Raw genomic sequence first — 23,693 nt, 5'->3', positions numbered from 1 at the left:
TCCGCGCAGGCAGCTGTCACTCACAGACATCTGCCAAACAGTTAGCCGGTGACGGTTTACGGGCCAAAATAGTGTAGGTTACCCGCGCAGACGAGAAAGCACGCGGCGGTTAGAACACGCGCCGCCTTTGAAGGAGGTTGAACTAGCCAAAGATACACGCGAAATGCCAAAGTCGATCAGTGAGAAAATTAAGGTAACAACCATGCCCAGAAACATGCATTGCGCGTATCACGAAGCTAGACGAAAGAACAGAGCCAAAGCCCTGCAAACCAGATACGGTGGACAGACGAACGTCCTTTACACCGACGCAGCGGCATATCAGAGTAAAACCGCTTACGCAGCAGTAGCGGTTACTGAAAGCGGGGTCCCAGTCTCGTGTTGCACGTTACTGAGTAGGGACGCGACGGAGGCCGAGGAGGTAGCCATTGCCTTAGCAATGACCCGGCCGGAAATTAGAACGATAGTGAGCGACTCTAAATCGGCCATCAGAAATTTCGACCGAGGGAGGATCTCCAGCGCCGCTTGGAGTATCCTCGCAAACGTAAAAAACTTTACAACCGAAGAGGTAACGTTAGTGTGGACACCAGCTCATCGGGGACTCATTGGGAATGAGAAAGCACATGCGACCGCCCGAGGTCCGGGCGACCGCCGCCAACGCCGCCGCTGCTGATGTCCAGTCGTTGGCCTCAGCCTTGCATGCCGAACCTCCTTCCCAAACGACGGCGAACGAAGGGCCGAGTGACTACAGTGAAATCACGCAATATTATAGACTGGAGAGGAAGATACTACCTCCTGCGGATCCGCAGCTAAGTAGAAAAGAGGAGATTTACTGGAGACGTTTACAGACGGGAGTTTTCCAGAACCCAGTCCTAGGTATATAGTAAGTGGCATCCCAAAGTCGTCGATCCAAGATGTAAGAAATGTAAGGGTCGAGCGGACCTCGTCCACATGGTGTGGACTTGTCCTTCGTACAAGAAACCGCACCGAAACGTAGCATCCTGCGAGGCACTACTCCTCAGCCGAACCTCCGAAACCCAGCGCAAGATCATCGGTCTCGCCCTAGAAGCCGCCAAGTCCCAAGGGATACCGCCCGACTGATGGGGGGAGGGAGCACCTAACGCTCCCTTTTTGACTGGTGTGTAATAAAGTTTTCACTGACTGACTGGGGGCTCAGACGTGTCGCGCAATGCAACCGTCATATCGCAGCACATCCGGCGAGATCTGTGCCCTCTGCCGAAAGGCAAAACTTCGCCTTGTAAATATTTTCAATTTACAGTCAAACCCGGTTATAGCGAACTGCAATATGCGCCACGATTAGTTCGATGTATCCAATAGTTCGATATAGCCGAACCCGCCTATAACGAATTTATTGTTACGAGTTCGCAATACGCGGGAATCCCCTTGCCATACCCGCATGCAGAAACGAACAAAATAAAGTATGTCATTACCATACATAAAACAATCGATTTATTGCAAATAATAAAGCTACTTTCCGCCTTAACGCTTTGACTGCCTACTTCAAAAAAAAAAAAAAAAGCGGTGATTTTTGTTTTTCCTTTCGTTTTGGCAGCGTCAACTAGCACAGCATTCTTTACACGAGAGATTGTTTTCACCAGTTCGAGTCCCTGTCCTTCAATATCGAAGAAATATTGGCGGAGGACATCGACTGCTGAAAGCACTTCATTAAGCGTCGGACGGCTTTCACTCGCGACATCCTCTGCCTCCTCGGTGCTTTTCATCAGCATTACGACGGCGCTGCTGACGGTGCCCGCGTCCAAGGGTCTTACAGTGACGGCAACATCGTCATCGACACTCAGGAAATCTTCGAAGGACACTCATTTCGGCGCAGCATCGGGAACATTGGCGAGCTGCCGTGTTGGTCCGGACTCACTGACTGGGCGGGTTCCGTCGTGAGTTCCGCGCGTCGGAAACAGTTACGGAAGGTGTCGGGCGTCATGTCACTCCATAGGAGGCGCAATGTCTCAGTCGCGGCCTTCGCTCAGTGGTCGCGGCCAATCAACATCTCAATCGCCGCTCCGAGACCATGCATTCTGGCGGCCATTATTGGCACCCCGAGTTCGATATATCAGATGTGAAGTTCGTTATAAGGAATAGGTTTCGCGTGTATTTCCGTAACTGATTTATTTTTGTTCGATATATGGCATAATTCGCTCTATCCGGGTTCGTTATAGCTGGGTTTTACTGTAATAAACACTTGCTCCTATCGCAGCACGATTAGCCCAAAGACGATAAGCAGACAAATGTCGCTTTTTGGGCTGCAGAACGGTCCGCTTCGTGCGTGGGTTTGCGCATGGCCGTCGAACTTGCAGCGGCGATAAACTTCTGTTGCTCAGCTGTGATGGTCTTGCTAGTCGGCAAGCCGTTACACATTAACGGGCCCCCTTTGGGTTGGAGAGCGACAGGTGAGCACGAGAGATGGCATAAGACAACAGTTTAATGGGGATAGAATGTATCTGCTCACCACCGCGCTGCTGCTCCCGTCGGCGCCCCGCAACAGTTCCAGCAGTCGATCGGTCGGGTCGTTGTTCGGTCGTAACTGGCAGTGGAAACACGCTGACAAGGTAGCGAAGCTTACGCAACCTTCACGACCATCATCAAGGTTTGAGTCCACGACTGTAGCCGATTTGCTCCTCCTTCACTGCCGCAACGACCTTTCCTCTATCATTGTTGCTATAGGTGTGAGCTCCTCTCATTTTTTTTTTTGAAGTGCTAATTGTTGGACATCACCTGGGAGGGGCATACACTATGGCGTGTGTTTTTCGTTCCGGGCAAGTGTTGCCACGATTACGGCAAACGATGGAGTTCTCTCTCTTTTTTTCCAGTCTTGGTCAATCTTCCTAAGTGGGTATGCTTAGCCTGACAAACGCGCGCAGGGGACGCTGGGCGGTCGTAGCCGAGCCACGTACACACACGAGCGCTAGGCATTTTCTTGGTTTTGTTATCTGCGGGGCGGTCGCCGCGGGGCCCGCGCTCACGTGCGCGCGCTCGGCAATTTGTTGGCATTTTTAACTGCGGACACGAAAAAATTACGATTTCTTAAAACATGCTTGTGGTGAAGTGAAAGCCGGTAGTCCTAAAGCTATCTTGTAGCTCCTTCAACTTGGCCTACATAATTCGCTCTCCGAACTTATAGAAGCCCAAAGAACCAGCCAACTCTCTCGACTTACCCTCACCCCCACAGGCCACACAGTCCTCCAGAATTTAGGCCGTCCTACACCAGAACCCCATGAAGCACTACAGCCGATACCACCTCATATACGGGCCACCATCAAAGTCACCCCAATTCCACGACATATGCATCCCGAGTACAACAAAGGACGTCGCAACGCTCGTCTTCGCTACCTACGTAAGAAGTACTCATCCGACAACGACACCCGCTACACCGACATCGCTCACTCACCTTCACACTCAACCCTAGCGGTCACCGACACCAACAGCACCTTATACACTGCGGCCACTTACCGCCACCTATCCCTATCTGCGGCGGAAGCTACGGCAATAGTTCTAGCAATGCATACAGCAACGTGCGACTACCTCACGATCATCACGGACTCACAGCAAGCCTGTCGGAGATACCTCCTCGGAAGAATTCCTCTACCTGCCCTCAAGCTTCTACAAGCCGTAGTATCACCTCCTAACGTAACCATCGTCTGGACTCCAGGTCACGCCTCCCTCCCCGGGAACGAAGCAGCCCCGGCTGCGGCCCGCGAACTCCACTACCGGGCACTCCCGACGAGGTCGGACGACTTGGACACCCTGACTGACACGCTACACCCACTACCAGCCACCTACTCCGATATCTTAGCGCACTATCGCCACATCCGCCGAGAATACCCTCCCCCACACCCTGCACTAACAAACGAAGTTTCCCGCATCTGGCGACGTCTCCAAACAAATACATGCTACAACGGCAGTGCGGCACCATCCTCTCTCATATCTCCCCCAGCCGTTTCACCTACAACTGCCCTGACCAGCGTTGCCAGATGGTGAAATTCGGCACCAAATTTTGGAAATCTGGTGAAATTTGGGGGCGCCTGGTGTTGATGTCCCGGAATGGCTACACCAGATGATATCTGGTGAAAACTGGTGAAACATTTTGTGACATGGCTTGCCACCTAAACTATTCAAATTTACGCCGTTTTGTTAGCGGTTTGATTTGCATCCCGTAGCTGCCGCTACATTCTTGCCCACATCCACACTCGGTCGCCCTAGGAAGCGACCATCGGGGGACAATTTCCAGCGCGCATTTCAGAGAGGGAGACTCTCTTTCTCTCTCTCTCTCCCTCTCTCTCTCTCTCATGCTATGCGCGCATACGTGAATTGAAGGAGTGTGAGAAAAAAACATCACGCGACCTGTAAGGAAGCGTGATGCATGATGCCACTTTTTTTTTTTTTGCATAAGGAGTGCGCGCGAGAGAAACAGAACCACGCGTGACCTGGGAGGATACCGCAATTACCCGGTTCTAACGCGCCACCGATTCTAACGCGCACCCGATTTTCCTGGCAAAAAAACCGAAAAAACTTGCACCTCCGATTGTAACGCGCACGGAACTTTCTGAGCAAGAAAAACGAATGCGAGAGAAACGGACGATTGATTTCCCGAAGTAGTGACCCGCCGCGGTGGCTCAGTGTTAGCTAAGGCGTTGCGCTGCTGAGCACGAGGTCGCGGGTTCGATTCCCGGCCGCGGCGGCCGCTTTTCTGATGGAGGCGAAAAGCAAAAACGCCCGTGTGTACGAGATTTCAGCGCACGTTAAAGATTCCCAGGTTGTCTAAATTAACCCGAAGCCCTCCACTACGGCGCGCCTCATCGCCTGCGTTGCGTCGGCGCGTTAAGCCCTACAATCAATATTTCCCGAAGTAATCTCACTCCTCGTCGCTCTCCGCTGACCACAACATCTCGTACTCGGTGCCGTCAAGCCCGTTCGCGATGCCGCACTTCTGAACGAACGTTCAACCATGGTCGATGGGATCGTGGCCCACGCCTCGCAAGCCCATCCCGCGAGCTTCTCCAGATGCGCACGCTTCAGTCGACCGCTCGTTTTGAACGCGAGAGAGCCGCTGCTGCCATTTCTGTTATCAAGCGCGCAGGTGGAACGATTTGACGATTTCTGTGAACGCCGATAGAAAAGCCCAGGCGCCTATGCTTCATGCGTCCGAAAAATTGTTGCTAAAAACTTTTGTGCCATCTTGAGATGGCGATGGCGATGGGTGGGACGAAATTTCCGCTGTTGCGGCAATTTCGGTTTCGTATCCGATTCTAACGCGCATGCGATTTTTCGACCTAGTTTTCCGGGAAAAAAGTGCGCGTTAGAATCGGTTAAATACGGTACGTTTTGTGCGACGTGAGGTTTGTTATTGTTTTGTTCCTCTGCGCTGTTTCCACGTTTCGGACATTGTATTTGTGCGCGGCGGTCAACGGGAAGCTGGCGCTCTATCACATGTGGTAGTAGTCAAGCTTTCTATTGCCGCTTCTAGCTCCTAGCTCTCCGCGCAGTTTTTACTCGCATACGGTGTTGGTTATATTGCTCCAATCTGTTCCTAGCTATGCGTTCGGGTCGGTGCTTTACGCGTGCGCACGCGGATGGACGCTCTCACATGTGGTGATTGTGTACATTCCAGAAAGCAAATACTTTTGTGGCTGACTAGCGTGGGGTCGGAAAACGGAAGGCTACCGCTCTGCAAGCTCTGCCGTAAATCCCTCTAGCCCTATCGTGGAACGCTGCCACGACACGCCTGAGGAGAGCAACACAAGGAATCATTGTAATAGTGAACTCGCGCGATTGTTCTATCCGTTTATGTTTTTTCCGTGCTCTTATGAATTATCAGTGGTGAATGTGCTTGGTGTCGTCGGATATTTTATGTCAGTGTGACTATGAATTACCTGCTGTGTACCTTGATTACATGCTTAGCATTTTTTTCCTGAAATCTTGACTTCGAAACCTTTCATGAACCGAACTTTGTCATTGTGTGTTTGAACTTCGTTCTTATGCGTTTGTTTTGCTAACGTCTGAACAAAATATGCGTGTATAATTCAACGTTAAGAATTGTATTGTAGTAGGTGTGTTTGGACTCCTTTCTTATGCGTTTATTATTTTATCGAGAAAATGGTTTAATTTAGGCTATAAGAAGGCAGTGAAAATGGAAAAAGAAAACAGTAAGAAGACGCGATTTGCTGCCGATGATTAAAAATAAGTGAAGTAGCCGGAAATACGTCATATCTGACATTTTTTTATTGGTGGTGAAATCTGGTGAAATTTTGGCAGGAAGCTGGTGTCGAAGCCTCTTTTCAATCTGGCATCGCTGGCCCTGACTGCCACACCCCAGACACAACACCCCACCTTGTATTCTTCTGCCCACACCACACCTCCCCACTCCCCTCACCTACTCCCGAGCAGTGGGAATGCGCGCTGACCAGCTCGGACCTGCAGGACCAGCAAAACCTGATCCAGCGGGCCACCCGAGCGCGACAGCACGCGGCTACCTGGACTAAGGCAGCCGCCCATCTGCTCTAAATATGCAAAATAAACGTTTGTTCCTCCTATTAAAACATGCTGTATAGCGCGTATGGCATCCTACAAAGTGTTAAACTTTGGTTAATGAGAAAATAGTATTTTGTGGAGAAATAGCACCCGCCAGATTTTGGGGTGAAGCAAGACAAAAAGGCCGCTCAAGCATCACGCATAGTTTAACTCGGGTAATGCGCCATCCATCAGTGAAAACGAAACGAAGGCATGGCGGCTTTCGAGGGCGACCACTTACCGGATAGCACAGTAATGCGTAATGCGTAAAGGCAACATGGCCTACCAGGTCTGCGTTGTTCATCGGTGCCCACCGATTCGAGGGAATCCACTGTCGTTGACGGAAGCTTCTTCTTTTCAGCAGCTGACTATTCCGTTTCTGAAGCCGACTTGGGTCCCGCAACCGCACATTCAAAAATGTTCTTCCCTCGTCCACTATTGTTCTAGCAAGCGGAAATGACCTATCGACGCACGCAGTAACCACGAAGATTTCCGTAGATAGGAACGGCAGCGACATCTCGCGTCGTCGTTGAACAAGCTATGCGAAGTTTTAGCAGTTTTAGTTCGGTGTTCGTCTTGCGCCGCATGATGTCGCTAGTGTTCCGGCGCCGTAACACCTGCCCTTCAGGAGAGGAATTAACCAACCTCTTGGGCGGGTGAGGAGCATCGCTAGGCGGATGTGACGTCACGTTTGCTCGCAGCGTTCCCGCGCGGTATGTTTACATTTTTCCGAGTGCTGCCTACACGGCGTACGTGCCGTAGCGATTCAAGTAGTCGCGTTCGACAACGCAAGAATTCATAAACTGGCGATGGTTGTCGCCCTGTCAGTCGTCGTTCAACAGCTCCAGCATCTTCTGGCACAACAGCTTTGCAGTTATCTGTTACCATCGGCCAGTTACCATCGGCCGACCAGGTGAGTGTTTTTTGGCGGGTCTGCAATCAGTTCGCATATCTCCTACTGCAAAGCGTGCTTTCTGTTTGCGGCAGTTATATTAGCGACGTTTACGAAATTGTTAACGACGCGTTCTCACCGTCTTGCATTATTGTTGCTGTTTATGCTGCTCTGTTCGCGTCTGTCGGCGATCGCAAGCTGTTGGCGGTTTGTTGCACGGCGCGGAAACCCGTCTCGCCCGTGGCGCTTCTTTGTCTCTTCTTCAATGTGGCGTCATTAACATCGCTTGTTATCCTATACGATTTTTCTAAGCAACGTGCCTTGTGCTAACCTCTCTTAATGTTGTAACGAAAATGAACTTGCTGTGCGATCTATACGTGAAGTTAGAGCGTGACAGAACGCTGTTGGCAAGGTTTTCGTGTGCGCGTGTGGTTCGTGAGGGCGTTGTAACACGCTGCTTTAGCCTCTTGCACCTCTTTCCTGCATCTAGTACTCTTGCTTGCCAGGAGTGCCTGCCAAGGGATGGTTACTTCGTTATGTGTTTTCATATTTAATAGTGAACCACTCAGCGTTCTATAACTGATGCAAATGCAGGCGGAACGACCCCGATAACTACGCAGGGCAGGGGCAGTGCTTGTGTGGTCTTCTCTGTCGTTTGCCCTTCTTTTCAGTTGTCGTAGATTATTTACTGTTGCGTGAACGTTGTTTGATTCTTCACGTTTCATTTTTCTCTTGCAGCACTCATCCTGCCGTTCTAGTGGGAACTGTTGTTCGCAGGCCACTTGTCACGACCTAACGGGTTCCCGCCCTTGCCTGGCTTATAATTGATGGTATACTTCAGATACACTGCTGCGTTCTCTCTCTGCATACATTTAAAGCGAGTGTTTACACTAACACAGCAGTGGATAGCCATGAAGACAGCAGCGTGTGTACTGGTAATGCCAGTGAAAACAAAACCAAACGATCTACAGATCTATGCCAGCTTGACCATTACAAATCTTTCAGCGAGTGTCAAAGCAATGGACAGCTGGGGATATCTCGTGCGCTAAATTGTGTTCTTCTTTCTGTTTGTTTTCTATTTGCTGGTATAAATTTACGAATTGATAGTATGAGTAAAGTAGACAGAGAACAAAGTGATTGCGTTGCTCTTAGAAATGCCTTACACGAAATAAAACTGCTTCCTGCGAGTTCGCACTGCTCAGTGCGGGGAAAAAAGGTTCCGTATAACAAATAATTTGGTGCACCCAAACCCATCTGTGATGAACATATGTCATGCATGGATTATTTAAGGGCATGTTATTAGCTTTGGAAAAACAAGAAAGTGACCTCTTTCTTGTGCAGAAAACTAGTTTAGTTGTGATTTTGGCTCTTATCTGTCCAGTGTCAACAGGAATAGTAGCCTTGATGCGCGACTTTGCGGACACTTTCCTGTCACCTTCCTTCAATGTCAACACAGTGGTGGTGAAGACTCCTGGGCAGTCGAAATCGCATGATGACAGGCAGTTATATTCTACCACGAGAAGCACCCTCCATAAGCTGTGAGGCCTTGCTCTGTTTTCAGTTGGGGCTCCTTTTGTTGCCAAGTGCCTTGGTCTTTTTGGGTAAAGCTCCCAAAACAAGGTGGTCTTGTCCCTGTTGGAATTGTCATGTTGATCATACCTTTCACCCACAGCTTTCCAGTTCATTTCACTTTTCTAACCCAATTCTAATGTTATTAGTGTAGGGAAATCTGGTGTCCAGCAGCTTGCGTTTCAAAGGGAATAGATGTAGCAACTACATCAAGCACTAGCTGATTCTGATGCTTAGTGGACTTTGCTGTGAGCCGTCCAAAGCACCACAAGGGGAAGCAGTGCTGGTCTTATGTAGTTTAGTACTGTGGAGCTGCAAAATTACAATGAACCTTTTATTACAATGCACCTTTTTTACCTCAATTTTTTTATGCTGCAGTGGAAATCATGCGAATGCATGTTTGTAAATGTCCATTCCACCAACAAATTCACGGCATGCCTTGACAGTAGGTGCAGTTTTATGCATCTAGATAATCACCTGTACCCATTTATCACAGGCCTGCAATTTGCACATGGTCGGATTTAAGCACCCTAAATGTGGCAAGTGTAACCGACCGTAACACACAATCTTGAAAACTGTACCTTATCAACGCGAAAGCAATAAGTGGCCCATTGACTAAGAAGCCACTATCCGCTGTCTGTACTAGCACAACAGCTCCTAAATCGGCCGGCAGTGCAAAGAGAGCAAAGAGTGGATTGAGTTCAAAACTTTGGGAAGAGTTCAAACCACATGGGAATCAAACCCAGGACATCCCTAGTGCAAGTCCAGCACCACATCCTTGACACCACTATAGCTCAGTGGGTCTAGCTGACTAAAGGTGGACCCAGGAAGCGCATTATGCCCTTAAACTGAAAAAAGTCCACAGGTACAAGCAACCCGACATACAATGAGTTTTAAATTTCTTGGCAATTCATTCCGTGGATATGGCGTGATTTTTTTTCCACCAGAATAACTGCCGGAGTGGCGATTCTTGGCATTGCGAGTAAAAAAGTGGACCCTGATTTACAAGGCTACCTGCTTCTACGATATCGAAAAGTAGCTTTCGTTAGCCGGCGCCTCGGAAATCACATCGCTCAGTTTGAAGAGAACAAACTGCAAGCAGGCGGAGATCAATCACTATTTCTACAATACATTAGGTACAAACAGCTTCGTGAATATCGGCCCAGTATTTTTCACCTTGCTGCACATTGAGAATCGAATTTAAGAAGTGGTCTGAAACTATAAGCCAGCTTCCACATCTAAATGATGTACTAAAACACAAAAAAGTTTCCTATATGTGGCACTGTTTTCTACTTTCACCAGAGGCATGTGCTGCTGAAAACACTTTACTTTCAAGTGAACTATATCTAACGCTCTACCACTAGTAAATACTTCCCTTGAGAATTGAACAAAAAATCTAGTTTATTGTTTAGGAGAAAAGCAGTTTCGTTAGCTTTCGCACTCCACGAGGAGGACGGCCGATATTTGTGCGGATGTATTTGTTACTATGAGAAAGGCTGATTTTGGTTCACTTAGCGAGTGAGGCAAAAGACGCCAAAATGTTTATACCTGCGTGTACAGCAACTCTAGTTAGGTCGTGAAACTTTTGGAAAGGTCTAAAAGGTGGCATTGGGGCAGCCCAAATATGGCCGATATTGGACGGGGAAGTGCAAATGGTCAAGAATTTATAATATCTCTTTCTGTGGTAGGTGCAAAAGAAGTGACAAATGTAGGGCAACTGCTCGTTTTGTGCTTTGTTTTCCCTTGAGTAAAAATATTATTTTCAAGTAAAAATAGTTTGTAGGCTTCTAACCTCTTTCATTGCATTGAAAAAAAAAGGCGGATATTGCTACCTATGCGGTTAGTTTTAAACATGTGATGATGACGGCAGTACAGCGTGCTGGTGTAGCAGAGAAATCCCGGCCGAACGCATCCCTGCAGCCGGCGCAGCGCCATGCAAGTCGCCAGAGAAGCGCGAGCTTCACGGACAGGTTCCCCAACCTCCGTCACAAGGCCGCTCGGAACTGGTTTCGGCGACTCTCCGCCAGGTGCATACGTCGTCTGCTCGGGGGTGCTTTGAACGAAGGTACCTGGCGTGCTCTGTAATACCGGAGCTAAGGATTTCGCCATGGTGACTTCAAGAGCATAGACTGCTTATCTGGATTAAATTTGGACAAACAAAAATTTGAGTGCAGTTGGCCTTTAAGCTACAGCACATAGCCGTAACATCCCCACTCAGGTGAATTGGTCAGTCACGATGATAGCTGCTGTCAGAAGCTTATGTCTATTTCACCAATTTCCGTTTGTCTTAAAACAATGCTGCTTAAATTACACACTGGCCAACTGCACCTCATCGAGTATATTTTACGCTCCTAGCATTCTGCAGTAGCCTTGTTTAGTGTTAAAGAACTACGTATTTGATCACATGTGAAGACTGCGATTTCTGTTAAAGCATTTTGTGCTTTCAACCTGAATTGGTTGACGCTCGTCAATTCAACACTGGCTGCAAACTGATTGTGGTGTAATAAACATAAAACCTGGATAGAGTAAAAATACTGAAGAGTAAATTATGCTAGGCTTATACATTGCACAGCGTAGCTGTAAGCATCAAAATTCAACTTTTTAGGTTTCACGAGGAAAAGCTCAGCATAACTTGGGCCAGCTATGAAGGTTAACTGCAGTGGAGGGCTATAGGTTAAGTCAGGCCACCTGTAAATCTTTGACATGTTTCGAAATCTTGGCACACAGGCATTTTTTTTTCTGTTCTACCTAAACCAATGCTTTGGACTTTGGCCAAATGTTTTGTACGGGTTAAACTGCACAATGCAATTCCAAATAAGAATTGAACAAACGTACTGTTGTGTCCATTCGAGAATCCAGTGCTTGCCCAATATCGAAAATTGCCTCCAGCAATCGATTCAAGAAATGTACTTGTATGTCCAAGAGACAAGCTCAAATAAAAAGTTACCCTACTTCAACTGCATTCCTTGCGTATTTATTTATTTGAAAATATTTAGCACGAAAACAACAGAATGGTACAAACAGGCAGTGCTGTCACTTTTCGTGCTCTCTCTCTCGTGCTGTGTTGTTTTTCCACCGTTTATTAATTTTCAAAATATGCCACATTTGCCATTTTAGTTGTTTTTATTTGTTTTGATGTTATGCTGTGTTGCCAACGAAACTTTGTAAATGTCTTCCCAAGAAAAAATATGAATACCTAGCATTTGTAAGTATGCTTCTTGATGGATAGCAACTCTCACTATATGAAAGTGAAGCCAAGAAAACACCAAAGTCATCACAAACACTGAAGAATGTTTATTGACATGGCATCACATCACTTGCTGGACAAGCAACAAGGCACCATAATGCTGCTCACACAAGAGTGCGAAGCATGCTCCGCGGCTAAAACCACTTGATAAAAATACAAGCAGGCACTTATCTGCCCCAAGGTGACCCTGAATGAAAATGTGACATGCGCAACACTGGAAATCAACAAAAGTTACTGGGTCAGGCATAAGTGAAAAGTGCGGGCAAAAGTCGAGGGCACTTTCATGTGTTGGATGACGAGACTGCTGGCACAAGACGGGAAGGATCGAAGGGTGGTAACTCAGTATTGTATTGTATACGTGCAGATTGCTACTCACTGGACCAAAAGTGCTTGAAGACCCTGATTTTAAAGCAAAACTTTCTATGACTCACCAGTGGAATATGCCATGCCAAAAAGGCATTGCAGAAAAGCCAACTTTTTCTGACAATGATAATGATCGTGGGTAAAGAAGTGCTGAAAGAAAAAAACGCTTCCTGCAGTCAGAAACAAATCAGGACCCTCGCGGTGTGAAACCAACATCTATTCCGTGACACCATTGCAACATGGTCAAAGTAGTTTGAATCTGGATAGCGGTGCATCGAGATGCAAAATTAGACAAAAATGGTGCACCTCACATTCTAATGACGACGACAGTTGAACACGAAGCTTTCGTCAAGCAAAATCAAGCGGCGAAGTTTCAAAGCCACTGCGATCAAAAGTCCAAACAGCATGCAAGTAAAAGTGATAGCTCAAACAGGCAACGTCCAAGCTCAGATGACAATCAAGCAAGGAATCCCTTACGAGAAAACTGAGTTAAACTGAAAGGCAGGTTCTCCTAGACACCCTTCCCACTAACTTATAACCAAATTCCTTAAATGATCTCTTGCGTCCCTCGTACCCACCTAATTTAGTGGAGGCAGTGTGGGACACACTCCTGCATTTCATATACCGACCCACTATTTTTCCCTTGCTATTTCCCACCCATACCCGTCGTGAACTTTAACTAATCGCTACTTCTAAGGGGGTCTGATGCACTAGCAAGAGGCCCCCGGGTGTTTTTTTTTTACATTTCAATAAACGTTAATAAAAAAAAGCCATTATTGTCGTAAGACAAAAGCGTGCACGTTTTTTTCCCTTGCAATTACAGCAACTAATGAACACATGACAGAACAAGTAACAGAGAGCAATGATGAAAGTGACAACCACAGATTTGCACATAACTGTGGAGAGGAACTCTCTGGATAGAAGACTGAGCAATAGAAGAGCACAGCAGCTGCGGCTGAACCTTCCCACGCAGCTGAACAGAGACGAAGAATACGGCAAATGGACAAAATTAAGGGTTGGGAGTCTTAGTAGCCACTGTACTTTCTTATCAACCAGGCGTGTGGCTGGATGGTATAGACGAACAGCAACGTGGGAGCTAGAGGACTGCTTGCTGGCGACACTACTACCACCCAGTAGTCTGTACTCCACAGTACACAGTAGGAGGAAACAAACTGGAAGTGGGACTGCGCATTGCCATGATGTTACAAATGAAAAAAGTGCTGCATGGCTGTCACAAGTCAAGGTCAATCACCCTTAAGGGGAGGTGCCAAAACCCCTTAGAGAGGGGATGAAGACTTAGAGAGAGGATGAAGACATGACATTTGAATCTAGTGGCTAAAAATGAACCATTCATGTAGCACCCCACCGCAAAAGGGGATTGATCTTCACTCATTTCCTGAAATAAAGTTTAAAAGCAATTCATCCAGGGCAGTTGCCACCAGCACCCTAGAGTAGTATGGTGGAAACACACCACAATCTTTGCTTTTGGGGTCTTTTACCGGGCTGTCTACCAAAAACTCAAATTCTTTTTTTCTAAGGGGGCACCTGGTCTTAAACAAAAAAAAAACAACATGGTTTTTACAGTTAGGACGATAAAAATTGGGTGATGCATGTGGTTTTTCATTGAAATTGTAGATATGAAGTTTGTTTCTGTGTAAAACAACTATATTCAACTTTATTTGGCTTTTATGTTTGATTTTTTGACAGCCTTTGTAAAAAAACTGCTTGAGGGATGCAGCTGAATAAGGTACCGGTGAACTGTGCACAAATCAAGGACTGACTGCCATAAGACTAACATTATCATTATATATGGTCTGTAGCAGAAATGACAGCTGTTTGAAGTTTGGGCCTGGATGGCAACACCAGTTTTCCTGGTTCCCATTTTCTAGGCCCAAACTTCACATGGCTGTAACTTCTGCTACAGACCAGATAGAATGATAATGCTAGTATTATTGCACTCCTTGACTTGTGCACAGTTAACTGGTACTTTATTCAGCAGCGCCCCTCCAGCAGTTTTTTTATAAAGGCTGTCTTAACATCAAACATACAAATCCAAATAAATGTGAATAGAGTCGTATTACACAGAAACAAATTTCATATCTACAGTTTCAATGAAAAACCACATGCATCCCCCGATTCTTATCATCATAACTGTAAAAATAAAGTTTTTGATCAAAAACTGATGTTCCTTTTTAACTCGAAGCTTTCTGGCCAGCTCCGGCCTCAAAGGTCAGCTGCGCCTGATCAAAAGGACTGTCAACGCGGCTTGAGCTCAAGGCATCCTGGAATGAGGACACCTCTCTGAAGCATTTTGCGCATTTAATTAAAGTTTATTCTCTCTCTCTCTCTTGCGACTTGAGCCAAAGTCCAAAATCTAAACTGCTTCGACCGTATCAGAAGGGTGCAGTCTGACAGACAATGGTTTCATAATGCAAGGGAAACTGGTTCCATTATGACCATGGAAAGCGTTTTTTCTTGAGGTGCTTGATGTGCTTTTGCTTATCCTCATCGCTTTGTGAAACTCACTGTGTAAAGTTAGCTTTCCTGCAGTGCATTATGTAGCCACATTGAATGTAATCAGTGAGGTCCTGAAAGCTTCACTTTAACAACAGGAGTTACGTGCTTGTCAAGACCCTCGTCTCACAGCAAACTTCTCTTCACCAGCAGGCACAGGCTAGAGCCCAGTCAGCAGGTGCTGCAAAGACATGATGAGAGTATTTAAGCACGAACCTCAAGGTGGAAAGGAGGTGGAGCAAAGAGCAAGAAAAATGCATCAGGAGGAGACTGCAAGCTCTGGGATGAGCAAGCTAGGTGTGGTGCTGTCAGGACACTGATGTCATAACCCAAGCCTGTGAACAAGTGGAGCAATAGCGCAGTTGTTCCAGCCTCCTCTGGAACAGCGATTCAGCTTCTCATGACTACCATCTTAGCGACCATGACTGCTCTAAAAAATTTGACACAATAGCAGAGAACCTTTCAGAAATACTGGACTGCAACCCAATAGACGGTATTCACTGAAAATTTCAGAGGGAGATTTCTTCACCCGACAACACTGGAAACCACCACGTCTGTGCCTGCGCATTGTGCCCACACCTCGCAGAAAAAAGAAAACCTCGGTGCATATCGTCTGCACCACTTCAACCTGATTGTCGGCCTTAGTATTAAGAGAAGACCTATTAATTGCACTCAAATTACGTGGTGGTGCTCTCCTTGCCCTCAAGAACTTTGCATCACTGTAGAGTGAAACTGCGGCTATGAACGAAAGCGACACGGCATGCCAGAGGCAACGCTGCAGTCGCCTGCGACTACCGATGTTGACACAAGTGCCATTTAATGAACAGTTGAAAACAAAAACCAAATATTCCTTTCGAAGAAATGCTTTATGCACACGCCGGTTTATATTTATATTCTATATTTATATTAAATGAAGCCAGTGCACGTGATGCCATCTCCCGAGTTGTGCCATGCTTGCACCGCTCACCCCCTTGCTGGTAGCTATGTGCTCGTACCGTGGTCAACCTCAAGTCTTCACCCCTTTCCTTTGAAATCCTTTGTGTACACGCACAACTCACCACATGCTATCGAAAAAGAAGAAATAAAAACGTGCATCACTAGAAAGCATACCTGCTACCCCAGCAACAAGTGGAGGGGGCACCCTTTTGTTTGTTTTGCCCGAGACGACTGCCTAGAATGGCGGATTACCAGCCCGCGCATGTGCAGATTGGTAATAGAAAAAGGTCCATTACTGCAATCTCATGGAGTCCGACGTATCACAGACGCTGCGGCACATACATGGCGGCGCACACACAGGGTCGCCCACTTGTGGGCCACACCAGTGAATACAACCTATGAAGTGCTATACCCACCACCGATATAGCATTATCTAGGTGCAGTCAGAAACACTTTTTTATATGTTTACACGTACTTTCAAGCGTTCGGAGGGTCAACATAGCTGCTTGTCACTGCTTCTGACCGATCATCCATGGGTCGATCCCACCAATCTGGCTGCCACAAATCACGGTAATAACGCGGAAGTCTTCAATTGTGGGCCGGACTGACACACACGATTCGCGCCAGGGCTGTCAAGCTGGTGTGGCAACTTTCTGATCGCGGCGTTAACACGCCACAGTGGTTCGAACACTTTCCCAGTATGAAGGTAGCTATTTCTGTCGTCGTTGGTTTGTCGCATAATGCATGCTTTATTGATGTTTAAGTTCAAGACCTGGCAAGCTTCTCTAGCTCGCCCAGAATTTCTCGATACGCAACTCTGAGCTGACGTGTGAGCACGTCTGTTTGTCGTGTGGTTCCTTGTTAATGAGCCAGACCATGCAACTGAACGGTGCGAATGCAGATTTGATGCTTTCAGCACGTTTCACTTTTTTCTTCGATCAACAAGAGAGAAAATGTCAGTAATGCTCGTAGAAAGACGGGGCGAGTCAGAAATGCTGCTTGGACACTTCCTAGTACCATATAAATAGTGTACTTAATCTTCCCGAGAGCCAAAGCATCATTTTAGGTTGTAGTGAAACAGACCAGAAAACACCCCTGCCCTTTTTCTTGTCCGTTCTCTTTCTCTTTGAAGCACTCCTTTGTTTATGTATTGAAAACCAATTTGTGCAGCGGCACACTTCATTAGTTATTTGTGTATATGGCTAATTTTTCACATTTTAACATTTATATGTTCTCATTGTAGTATGATACTAATCTTGATCAGTGCATTTTTGAAGCAGAGGTGTTTTCTTCAGGTGGCAGTTCCTTTTCTCTACAAAAAAGTGCTTGCTGTAAACAGCATCAAACAACAAAAAAGGAAATCTGTTTTAAGTAAGAAGGAAAAAGGTTTCACGTCAATTTATAAGGCTGAGACAAAGATTATGGCACTCACTACACGTTTTGCGGTTCCCGTAGGGCTAACAAGCGATTTGCAAAAAACTGGACAACACTTCCCATGGTGCGGAAACCGAAGATGTACTCCTGCAATTAAAACACGGAATTATCGCTGCCCCTTCAAAGGTAGATAATTGAACCATTTTGGCACTTGATCTTTAGAAAGCTTTGATCACGTATCACACCAGGCTATTTTGTGTAACGTTGCCACTTTCACTCCGGGTCGTTTCACATACAACTATATCCGTAACTTCCTTTCGGACCACACGGCTGTTATTCAGCTCGGTGACCTACAATCCGACACTATCCATTTCCCAACCATTGGCACGCCTCAAGGCGCAGTATTATCCCCACTCCTATTTAACATTGCCCTAATCCACCTTCCCAGTAAGCTCGCCGCGATCCCTCGCTTACTCCACAGCATATACGCTGATAATATTACGCTGTGGACCACCAGAGGCAGCGACTTTCAAATCGAGGAGGTTCTCTAACAGGGAGCTGACTTAGTTACCGCTGCCGCGCAAGTTGGGCTTGGATGCTCACCTGAAAAATCTGAGCTTTTAATCCTCCCTGCCAAATCAACCGGCAACCCAGCCCAGACACCCACCATTGAGGTCCGGATTGATGGTAGAGATGTTCCCCAAGTGGTAGTCCTGAAAATACTTGGGCTCTGCATACAGCGCAATTGTGCAAACATTAAGTACCTAGCACAGCTGACTTCTCAGGTGAATCAGACGATCGCCCTCATCCGCAGGATTGCTGCCCGCTACAAGGGGTTCAAAGAAACGGAGCGTATCCGGCTGATACAGGCATTTGGGCTCAGCCTTCTCACTTACTCTCTCCCGTATCTCTTGCCCTCGCGTACCGAACTCTCTAAAGTCAACTGCCTCATTCGAAAGACCTAAAAAACGGCGCTACAAATCCCTCACTACCACTGCCAGACTCGAGAAACTCGGCATTTACAATACTGCGGAGGAACTCATTGAAGCCCACCTTATCGGTCAGCTAAATAGGCTCTCATCCACCCCCACCGGTCACACTCTCCTTGTTACTCTTAACCTTAAAGCCCCTATCCTCTGCGATGACAGGCTCCCGGTACCAGCCGACATTCATGGCTCCCCCACTATTTACCCTTTACCGCGCAATATCACCCTGTTTTCAACAAGCAGCGTAGGGAACTACGAGCACAAGCACTTACAGAGAAATACCCCGTCCACCCCACTACAGTTTACGTGGACGCAGCTTGCTATCGATGGCAGGATGCATACGCTGTCGCAGTAGTAATCAACTATCCCAACACTCCTCCTCTTAAATCCCAAACAGACCGCTCCAACTGACCCGCTGAGGCGGAAGAGGCGGCAATAGGTGACCGGTAAAAAGCGCAAATGCTCATGGGTGCATTGTCTGCTCCCGCGGAGTTCTGTTACTTCCGGTTCGAGAGCTCTCCTGGCCTCCCATACGCCGACGGCTTTCACGCGCGCTTGTGCTTGTTGTTTATCTGTTTCCACTGAAAAAAAAAAAAAAACGCTCATGCTTCGCACATTCAAGGTGTAACAACAATGAATTCTACTAGGGGCTTCTCTGAAAGGTTAGCACTCTGTGATAAATAAACAACACGCACACACGCACGTGAAAGCCGCCGGCGTACGGGAGACCAGGCGAGATCTCGAACCGGAAGTGGCTGGAGCAGACAACGTACCCATGAGCCTTTGCGCTTTTTATCGGTCACCTATTGCGCTAGCCCTTACACATAGGCCGCCCCCTATCACTATCGTCTCGGATTCGAAAACGGCCATTCGAAATTACGCCAGAGGCATGATCTCGCCCCTGGCGCTCGGAATTCTCCTCAAAAATCCTCCTACCATACAAATAAAGCTGATCTGGACTCCGGCCCACATGGGTGTGGGGGGAAATGAAGCAGCACATAGGGCCGCTCGAGAGCTCACCGTCCGAGCAGGCCCTAGCCTCGAACCCTTTCACGGAGCCCTATCAGCTCGGGACAGTCTCTTGACCTTCCAAGACATTACGGCACATTACCGCCTCTCACGCCGCCAGCTCCCCCCCGCACACCCGGATTTATCCAACAGGGAAGAACGGCTATGGCGACTGGTGCAAACCCATACCCTCCCATGTCGCTACCACCTGCACCATATTTATCCTTCCGTCTACCCCTCCACCAACTGCACGGCCTGTGGAGCAGTGGAAACACTGGACCATCTTCTTTGGAACTGTCCCCACAACCCCTATCCTCTCTTAGCAAACGGTGGGCACTGGGCTGAGGCACTGGGCAGCTCCGACCTGTCTACCCAACGGGTGGTCACGGCGAGGGCTGCTGCGGACACCGGTACGCCGGTCACCACGTCCCCTAAGGGGCCTTTAAAGGCTCAATAAAATGTTTGTCCTCCTCCTCCCATGGTGCGGTCACATGCGGTTCTGCACAGATGGCATCTGGCCCCATTTTGTCTGACTGGCAATGAAAACTGCCTGCTTCAAAATAACAAAGACATTTTTAAGCCACATTTATATTCAGGCAAAAAGTGTTGTGCAGCCATTGCATGTAATGTTGCCTAGTATGAAAAATTGTGCTCAATAGGTTTCTGAGGAAAGCTGGTTTCGAGAATTGCATTGTGCCATAGGACAAAACAAAATTAACTATAAATGAAAAACAACACAACAAAAGTCCTGAGTTTTGCCATGCATATTTTTGTGCTCCTTTTCTATCATGTTTACAACCAACATGACCATACTGTTAATTACATTGCACCTTTGGTCTCATAGGTCACCCAGAAAGGAAAACAACTGAAGTCGAGGAAGTAGTGTAAGGAAAATTCACTTTATATTGTAAAACAACAACAGTATTAATGTATTCTTGAAAGCGTAAGAAACAACAGCCTCGCCTGGACCTTTTGCAAATGTAAAATAGTTTCTTCTTGTCTTCTTTTTATTTTATGGTGAAGGAATGGGGCTGCTTCTTTTCCTGCAGCTTGTTAAGTTGGCCAATTTTTATGTGATCAGGTATCTAAGCATTCAGGAGTAGACGTGTCCTGATCAGGTATATCTTGAGTCCAACTGAGTAAAGCGTATTCTGATTTTTATCATGCTAAGGGTCATATTCCGAATGCTCCCCATGAGCACAAACGAGTTGCAGTGAATGAATGAAGATAGCACGGAATTCTTTTATCAACACGTAAATGCCTAAGACTAGTTCACATACTTGAGCAAATCACAAGCACGGCATAAACTTAATGCGGTTGCCCAGCAGTTGGGCAACACGCCACTATTTAAACTAAATGCATATGCTACTCGATAGTTTCCCTCCAGCTTAGAGACTGCCTTTTCCATTTATTTTCTAGTTCATAAATATACCATAGAATGCTTGGCTGCAGCAGCTCTCATAAATTACAAAAGGACAAGAATAAGATGGGCATTGCTTCCACAGATGATCCCTTTGTATCATTCCTGACATGAAATAGCCAAGTGAATCTTTGGACCTTGGTAACAAACTGTTTCAAAGCACAGTGCAAACCGTGATGAACAAACAGCATTGCGTCAGGTGCATAGCCTGCGACACTGTGCAGCTGAAAAAAATATCCATGTCTTTCTGCTTCATTTTCCTGTGTCTACATATGCAAAGTGCCTTTATTAACAATAAAAGCAGGGCGGTAGGAGGGGTGTAAAACGTTTAAAGAGCTTACTGCAAAATAATGTGACACGCTTTTTTTAAACATTATGTATGAGCTGCCTCACGTAAGAGGCATTTCTTACAACATTCTTAGCCCTGTATGGCTTTCTCACACAGCTTAGATGTCGTGCGAAAAAGGCAACTTAGTCTAACAGCTCAAGGCGAGGTAGGTGCACCTTCTCCCGTTTGCACTCAAGAGTTTACATGAGAAGGCATTAAGTAATTGCATCATAATCGAGTAAACTGAGGTCACTTCGCACTATGAGGCACAGGGCAGTGTGGTAGACCTCTCGCTCAAGGATCTTTAGCGTAAACCAAGACATTGTGTACAGAAGGTTATTTTTTTTGGCTTTATAAATTCAATGCAGCCCCGGCAGCCAAGAATCGAACCCAAGACATTGTACATCCCTGCAGCCATAGGAAACCATGTGAGATCTGAGCAATCTGGCACCTGAGAAATCTCATTACGATGAATAAAGCTACCGTGCGATATTACTTAGTGTTTACAAAAACCAAGGATAGACAGCATAGGGGCACTAGATACATCCTTGCTTACACAAAACTCAAGAGTAAAATTAAAAAATATATATATATATATGACGCGGGCATCCGAGGCACGGTATATCTATGGTGTTGACTAACACCATGTACTGTGCCCTGGTCGACCACATAATTTATGTTCCTGCCTCCACTGGAAGCTGGAAAGCACTGTAAACGGCCTTGTGGTCAGCCATAACCCATTACACGCCCAAGACTACAGTGCAAACTGTCGTGACGGAAACCACGTACGGTGCTGTTTGCACGAAGGTCACGCCAGCCCACCTCATAGATTGTGCTATATCGGTAGTGCATATAACAATTTCTGGTGGGACTTCACTAGGTGGTACATATAGCATCATCCATAAATTTTCAACAGTAAAAAAATGAAGGTAGTAATTAAGCAGTGCATGAGCTATCCCTACCTCTTCATTGTTTCACTAGTTACTGAAAGACTTGTATTTGAAAATGTCAGGCTGGAATGGATGCATAGACCAGGTTGGTTTTTTGACATTGGCATAAATAACTAAACTTGATTTTTAGTACACACGCTGCTGTCTTCATGGCTATCAACTTAAACCCTCGCTTGAAATGTACACGGAGTGAGAACGCACTGGTGGATCTAAAGTATACCATCAAATAGAAGCCAGGAAAAGTCGGGAACCCGTTTGGTTGTGACAAGTGGCCTGCACTAGAATGGCAGGATGAGTGCTGCAGGCAGGCTAGGGGCACCGTGACTGCAGTCAGGAGATGCTGCAAGAGAAATAAATGGAACATGAGGAATGAAGCACCGTTGAGGCAGCAGTAAGTAAACAATCTAGGATGACTAAAAAAAGGGCAAACGAAAGCGAAGACCACACAAGCAGTGCTCTTGCCCGCCCTGCGTTATCCAGGTCGTTCCCGCTGAATTTCCATCGGTTATTGAACGCCGATTGGCCCCACTATTAAAGATGAAAACACATAACGACGTAAGCATCCCTTGGCAGGCACTCCGGGCAGCAAAAGTGCTGGATGCAGCAACGAGTGCAACAGGCTAAAGTAGCGTGTTACAACGCCCTCACGAACAACACGCACACACGAAAACCTTGCCAACAGGGACCTGTCACGCTCCTAACTTCACCAACAGATCGTACTGCAAGTTCATTTTTGTTACAATATTAAGATCGGTTAGCACAAGGCACGTTGTCTAGAAAAAGCGTCGAGGAAAACAAGTGATGTTAATTACGCCACATTAAAGAGACAAGGAAACGTCATGGGCGAGACGGGTTTGCAATGCGAGCGAGTTCCCGCGCCGTGCAACAAACCGTCAACAGCTCGCGATCGCCGACAGACGCGAACAGAGAATGCAAGACGGTGAGAACGCGCCGTTAAGAATTTCGTAAACGACGCTAATATAACTGCCGCGAGCAGAAAGCAAGCTTCGCAGTAGGAGATATGCGAACTGATTGCAAACCCGCCAAAAAACACTCACCTGGTCGGCCGATGGTGGACAGTTGAACGCCCACAGATAACTGCAAAGCTGTAGTGCCAGAAGACGCTGGAGCTGTTGAACGACGACTGACAGGGCGACAACCATCGCCAGTTTATGAATTCTTGCGTTGTGAACGCGACTACTTGAATCGCTACGGCACGTACGCCGTGTAGGCAGCACTCGGAAAAATGTAAACATACCGCGCGGGAACGCTGCGAGCAAACGTGACGTCACATCCGCCTAGCAATGCTCCTCACCCGCCCAAAAGGTCGGTTAATTCCTCTCCTGAAGGGCAGGTCGCCGTAACAACCTAAACTAGTGCATTGTTGTGCGCAAAGAAGAGTTCAAACACGACCCTTTGCCGACGCAGTGGAGCACGTAAAATCTCGCACAGCAGAGTAGCAGTACGACTCCTCTAAGTTTTGTAAATGTGAAAAACATTAACGAAGTTTTCGCGCATCACTAGGCTTATATATATGCGATCTTGTGTTATTCTCTCCCGAGCCGC

General features: G+C 46.9%; 1 long non-coding RNA gene across 1 annotated transcript; it reads right to left on the bottom strand.

Annotated features, from left to right (window-relative positions):
- Positions 1-14,188: 14,188 nt before the first annotated feature.
- On the bottom strand, positions 14,189-23,449 carry LOC144169175 (uncharacterized). The gene is made up of 3 exons (XR_013322380.1): positions 23,186-23,449; positions 22,348-22,467; positions 14,189-15,306 (listed from the first exon to the last, which is right to left on the bottom strand). It is a non-coding gene; the product is annotated as an uncharacterized LOC144169175 (long non-coding RNA).
- Positions 23,450-23,693: the final 244 nt, after the last annotated feature.

The sequence above is a fragment of the Haemaphysalis longicornis genome, unplaced genomic scaffold, assembly GCF_048455015.1.
Source record: "Haemaphysalis longicornis isolate Haplotype H1 unplaced genomic scaffold, Haemaphysalis longicornis Haplotype H1 scaffold_2, whole genome shotgun sequence".
Classification (NCBI taxonomy): Eukaryota; Metazoa; Arthropoda; class Arachnida; order Ixodida; family Ixodidae; genus Haemaphysalis; species Haemaphysalis longicornis.
This window is presented reverse-complemented; position numbering and strand designations above follow the sequence as displayed.